The sequence below is a fragment of the Meleagris gallopavo genome, chromosome 1 (assembly GCF_000146605.3).
Source record: "Meleagris gallopavo isolate NT-WF06-2002-E0010 breed Aviagen turkey brand Nicholas breeding stock chromosome 1, Turkey_5.1, whole genome shotgun sequence".
NCBI classification, from domain to species: domain Eukaryota; kingdom Metazoa; phylum Chordata; class Aves; order Galliformes; family Phasianidae; genus Meleagris; species Meleagris gallopavo.
In genome coordinates, this window is record NC_015011.2 from 70991508 (window position 1) to 70997618 (window position 6111).

A 6111-nucleotide genomic window follows, 5' to 3' on the forward strand; every position below is an offset into this window, starting at 1 on the left:
TATCACAAACTTTAATATTTTAACTCACTGTTCTTCTTTAAACTTTTTGCTGTTTTTTGTTGTTGTTGTTTGTTTTTCACAATTCCACTATTTGTACCCTCAATTATGCTTCCATGTACCATTAATAATTCCACTTCCATATAGCATTAATGTTTACACTTCCATATAGAATTAACATTTACACTTCTGTATGCTGTTAACAATTCCACTTCCATATAGAATTAACAATCACATTTCCATATGCCATAAACATTTAACAATCCCAAAGAGAGTGACAATAATCAGTACAGTTTATCTAAAGATTCCTCTTCTCCTCCAAGTTCTCAGTGGGAATGAGCCTTCCCATTCACCTGATTCCAGGTTCTTTACTAGTATCATAGTTTTTCCATTAATATTCAATCTTTCCCAATTAACTGAAATGAAATGAGGGCTATTGGTTGTCCTCTGTATTCACATCCCTGATTTAAAAAGTTCAATACATGTGTAGTTTTAGCAAGCCTTCCTGCTGGAAGTGCCTTCTCCATTCCTTCAGTTTTGCTTAAGTAGCATAGTTTTAATGATGCTATGGGTATGCTCAGCTATGGCTTATCTTGTAATACTGTAATACTTTTTGGGATATATATCCCAGGCCATTATCTGTAGAGATTGTAGGGGTGTTTTTCATGTCCTGAGGTAATACCGTCCAATGATACTGCTGGGCTGGTGCTGATGCTTTACAGAGAGGACGAAAAGGCAAACCTAGGAGCATTGTGGGGGTCTAGAGAGATAGTGAAAAAACAGTCTTTTAAGTCAAGCATTAAAAGTCCTGAAACATCAAACTTCTGTGTGGGGGTCCCCGTTGATCCAAACCCTGCAGCACCCGTTTTCATGGGTGCAGCTGGCACTGGCTGTGCCTGAGAATCAGCTGAGCAATACAGGTGCCTGCCAGTACTTCACATAGGGGCATGGGTGTGACTGTGCAACCCAAGTCCTGCAGGACACTATACAATAACGCTTCCCAACATGGCTCTTGATCTGGGGCTATGATAACAGGGAAAACCTTCAACCTATCTGTCTTTCCGACTTTCCTAGCCTCCCTCCCAACAGTTGCGCGTGGATCAGGAGGGGACAAGTCTGTCTCTTCTTCAGGTCTATGCCAGGATCAAAAGGACCGCCAGGATCCTCAGGAGGGAAGACATTAAAAATCCCATCCAAAAGCGATGGCCAGGGAGTCGATGGCATTGCGAGCTGATCCGTAAAGCAACCAGCTGCTCCCTTGCCCTCAGGCAGACTGCGGATATCAGATTGAGGTCTTAAGTGGCTCTTTAGAGCTTCAAAGACCTTTTTCCAAGTCTGAAGCAAGCCAAACGCTGTCTTATCACCCTTAGTAGCAGCATCCCATAGCTTCACCCCAGACCGGTCCCATACTTCAGGATCATAAATTGTCTGATTTGTGATCGAGGGGTCACTCTTGGTAGCCCATACAAATATCAGCTGTAAAATGGCAGCGGGCACCGTCTTTTCCCATTTTTAAGAATAATCTGAAAAGTATCTAGGACATTCTTTTCTTCTGAAGTCATATTATTCCCCATAGTAACGCAGTGACCTACCTTCATCCGGAGAAAGGCCATCAGAGCTGTCGGGGACGATGAATCCTCAGGTTGTGGCGCTTCTCTCAGCGCACCCACGCTTTCCTCAGCATCTGCCACACTTTCCTCAGCGCACTCTGGACCGGTCAGTCTTCAAGTCAGGCCCAGCTTCGAGTCCCTGTTCGGGCACCAATTGTCGGCACTCAGTCGAGTTAGAGAGATCTCGCAATTTCTTGTAGCATCAGAATAGTTCTCAGAATGGTTCTCCAAACAGTTCTCAGAATAGTTCTGCTTTATTGTGTTCAACATGCATCTTATATACCATTCACTCACAAGCTAGGAATTCCTGTCCTTCTAATCAGTTAATTGGCCTAGCTTCTCCCAAAGCACAGTGATAAAGGATGAAAGGTTTCTTAAGTGTGATAAGATTACAATGCATACAAACAGAAGCTCCTGTTTACCCTAATACAAAAACAGTTACCATTTGCTCTCTGTCTTACACTCCAGACTCCCAAGGTTGCACAGTGATAGGGTCTATCAAGGAGTCTGATAAACTCTTTGCTGACTTGCTCACAGTTACATCTTCCCCACACCTCCCCCTTCTTTATTAATAAAAAAGGCACAGTTCATAGCGTCCTATATCATTTTTTGTATATTCTGCAACAAGCATGGAATGCAAATTAAAACACAGAAAAAAGCAATTAAACAAACTAATCCTAATTTTAACAAATTTTGTATCCATCCTGCAAAAACCCCTGAAGAGACCTGTGAATATATTCCATCCATCTTTGACCTGTTCTTTCATCCAGAGAAAAGCAGCGTAGCACTTCTTCTAGTGTGAACTTCCTTTCAGCACTCTTGGTCCACCTGAGTCCTTGTATGGACTCAGATATGAACAATCCAAATCATTTATTACAAGTTCTCACAAAACTGATATACATTCACAAGTTTCCTTTTTATGCGTTCTATCCTCCTTTACAACTTTCCCTATTTTTTTTTTAACAAACTGTTACCACACTATAAAATAATAGCATTAATTGTACTAATAACATAATCATCATAACTCAATCAAAGCCTCTATTGATAACACATTAAACATAAAAGTTACATAAGAGGTCACGATTTTTTGAATCAATATATACACCCTCACACAGGCATTTATTTTAGACAATTCCATAATTCATAAATGGAAACTTTCTAAGCTAATTTATTATTACTTATTGACCCCTGAGAGATGGCAAACCACCAAAATGACAGAGAAAGTACATTCTGGTGGTGGATGCAAAAGGCAGTGACAGCAGGGTGTCCCATGCTCCAAAGATCACTCTTCCTTTCTCACCCATCGCAGACTCTCTCCTGCTTTTGTTCTTCTTAGGGTCTGCAAGGTTTTTTCCACTTGTGCTCCACATCTGCATGGCCAGTGCATGATATAGAGCCCAGGTGTAACACTTACTCGCAAAATGGAACAAACCACTAAATTAAATTTCTCTACAAAAGAAAATACTCACAGAAAGTTATTTACAGCTATAGTAGCTTTCTCCCATTGTTTCTTGCTTAACCATTAGCTCCACTTTTTATTTAATTCATAAGCTTTTTCTTGTTGACCAGTAGCTTGTACTCTGTTACAAAAATCATCTATGGGTAGTAAATCTTGATGCAGCACAGAGTGAGAGGCACTCATATCTACTAGAAAACAAACATCTTTACCCTGCTCTGTGCGCAATGCATTCTGTCCATTAGGGGCAAAACTCATCCTGGGTCCTTCGAGGTCCTGCTCTAGCGCAACTGCTACTGTTCTTCCCAATTTCTTTCTTTCATTACAATCCCTGTTTCTATATACTTTCCAAGCCCCCTCATTTAATTTGTCCAGGTCTCTTACTTCAACTCCTTTAACCTGTATATTATTGGGAGAAAATAAAGACATTCTTGCTCAGATTAGCAAAAGACCTTCAGAGATGTAAACAAGTTCAGCAGACATGGAGGCAGAAAAACAAAAAGATTGTAACTATTCATGCCAGATAGACCCTCTCAACATGATCATGAGACATCTAGCTTGTACACCTGGCATGGGTGTGCACGGATGCTATAAAGACCATTGGCAAGCCCCGCCAAATCTGAGGTGGCTTGGCGTAGGTGAGTGGGAAGGAACCATGGGTTGTGTGTGACAAAGGAGCAGACAGTGGGTTGCCAATTGACAGAAGAGCCTATCAATTATGCATGGAACCTGATGTATGTTGTCCCAGTCGTGAACAGCCAGGGGAGACGACCTGTGCAGAAGGAGGTGAGCACTAACATCAACCTGCATCTCGCACAAGAATGGTTCCATGGCAAGCTGGGGGCAGGGCGCAGTGGGCGGCACATCGCTAAGCACCTGCTGACGGAGTACTGTGCCGAGATGGAGGCCCCTGATGGCTTCTTCTTTGTCAGGGAGAATGAAACTTATGTTGGGGACTATGTTCTGTCCTTCTGGTGTAACGAGATGGTGCAGCATTTCCGCATCCATTGGCGGCAGGATGCTAACATCCACAAGTTCTTTTTGACTGACACCCAAGTATTTGACAGTCTCTTCAACCTTGTCACCTACTACTGGGAGATGCCACTGACTTACAATGGACTTGAGATAAGGCTAACAGAGCTGGTGCCTCGGTCCAGCTCTCACAACAACACAGACTGGGTGCTGCAGGACGGCACCAGAGGGATGAGCCCAGCTCCAGCGCCATCTACTTCAGGGCAGAAGGGAAGACCCAACACTGGCAAACGTGGCAAGAGGGTCACATTTGATAAGGCACTTAACCAAGTGCACATCATTCAAGTTCATCACCCACAATAAAAGTTGTTTTTTGTTCTGCACCAACAATGGAGTCCGTGCCTAATTGCCACAGTTAAACCTTTCTCTTATTTGTCTTCCTCAACCCATATGAGGACCTTTGGACAGGATTTCAAAAGGGCATAGAGGGGCTTTGCCAGTATTTCATAGTTGTAGGCAGCACCACCTTGTCATCCTTAGGAAAATCTGGAGCTCCTTAGCTTTTTGAGGTTCCAGAGTCTGGCAGTTTTTTTCCTAGGGAACGGGATCCTGCAGCGATTCCATAATGCAAATGGGTACTTGTGGCTGTGCCACTTGGGCTTTCTGTGGAGAAACTCGATAGCCAATAAGTGAGAAAGTTTAGTAAGCTAATTGTCTATGTTATGCATTACCTCCTTTGTTTTGGTTGCTATCATGTCATCCACGTCTTCAAATTTGAGAGAGTACTGTTTAATTCAAACCAGCTGAGCTCCATGCTTTATTCTGAATGCTATTGGTGCTGCATTCTTAGCCCTACCTGGGGATTCTACTACCCACACCCCAGAATAAAGTTGATCACTTACTTCGTCTGTCATACTGGTCCCAGCAGGATAATGATTAATGCTAAGCTAAGCACCTTTATTAACTGTTCTTCTTTTATCTTGAATTCCAATTTTCCTTTAAACTTCATTTCAGTTTCCAGTTGTTCTAGTAAATCTTGCCCTAGTAAAGGTTTTGATGAATTTGGCATGTACAAAAATTGATGTATGCCTACCTGTTTACCTATACTAAATTGTAAAGGCTTAAGAAAGTAAACCTCCTCACTTTTGGCCAGTGGTTTCCCTTATGGTTACAAATTCATCACTTGCTGTATTAAGAACAACAAATTTTGCTTCAGCATTTACTAAAAACTCCACACTTTGCTGCAATTCCTTCCCTAGCTTAATTTTCTCCACCCTTAACTGTTTTTGCATCTGTTACCAAATCCAGCGCCACTTTTTGCACTAACTGCTTTTCTATTCAATGAGGGCAGAACCCTCCTGGACCCTGCCAGCCCCCCCTCAGCTCTTCCTGAGATCTCTGGGTCCTAGAGCCCTGCTCTCAGCTCTTTCCTCCTAAGGCTTCCCGTGCTAACACTGGGATATCAAGTTTCCTACATCTCTGCAGATAAAGGCTGTTCTCGCTTCCAGTGTTTTGTTTTTGTCTCCATTCGTTTCTAACACTTTGTTTACCTTCTGATTACAAGCGTGGGGAGGAGCAGTGCGGGGATGTGTTCTCTTGTCGGCACTTATCTGCTTTGGCTAGAGCTTATCACAAACTTTAATATTTTAACTCACTGTTCTTCTTTAAACTTTTTGCTGTTTTTTGTTGTTGTTGTTTGTTTTTCACAATTCCACTATTTGTACCCTCAATTATGCTTCCATGTACCATTAATAATTCCACTTCCATATAGCATTAATGTTTACACTTCCATATAGAATTAACATTTACACTTCTGTATGCTGTTAACAATTCCACTTCCATATAGAATTAACAATCACATTTCCATATGCCATAAACATTTAACAATCCCAAAGAGAGTGACAATAATCAGTACAGTTTATCTAAAGATTCCTCTTCTCCTCCAAGTTCTCAGTGGGAATGAGCCTTCCCATTCACCTGATTCCAGGTTCTTTACTAGTATCATAGTTTTTCCATTAATATTCAATCTTTCCCAATTAACTGAAATGAAATGAGGGCTATTGGTTGTCCTCTGTA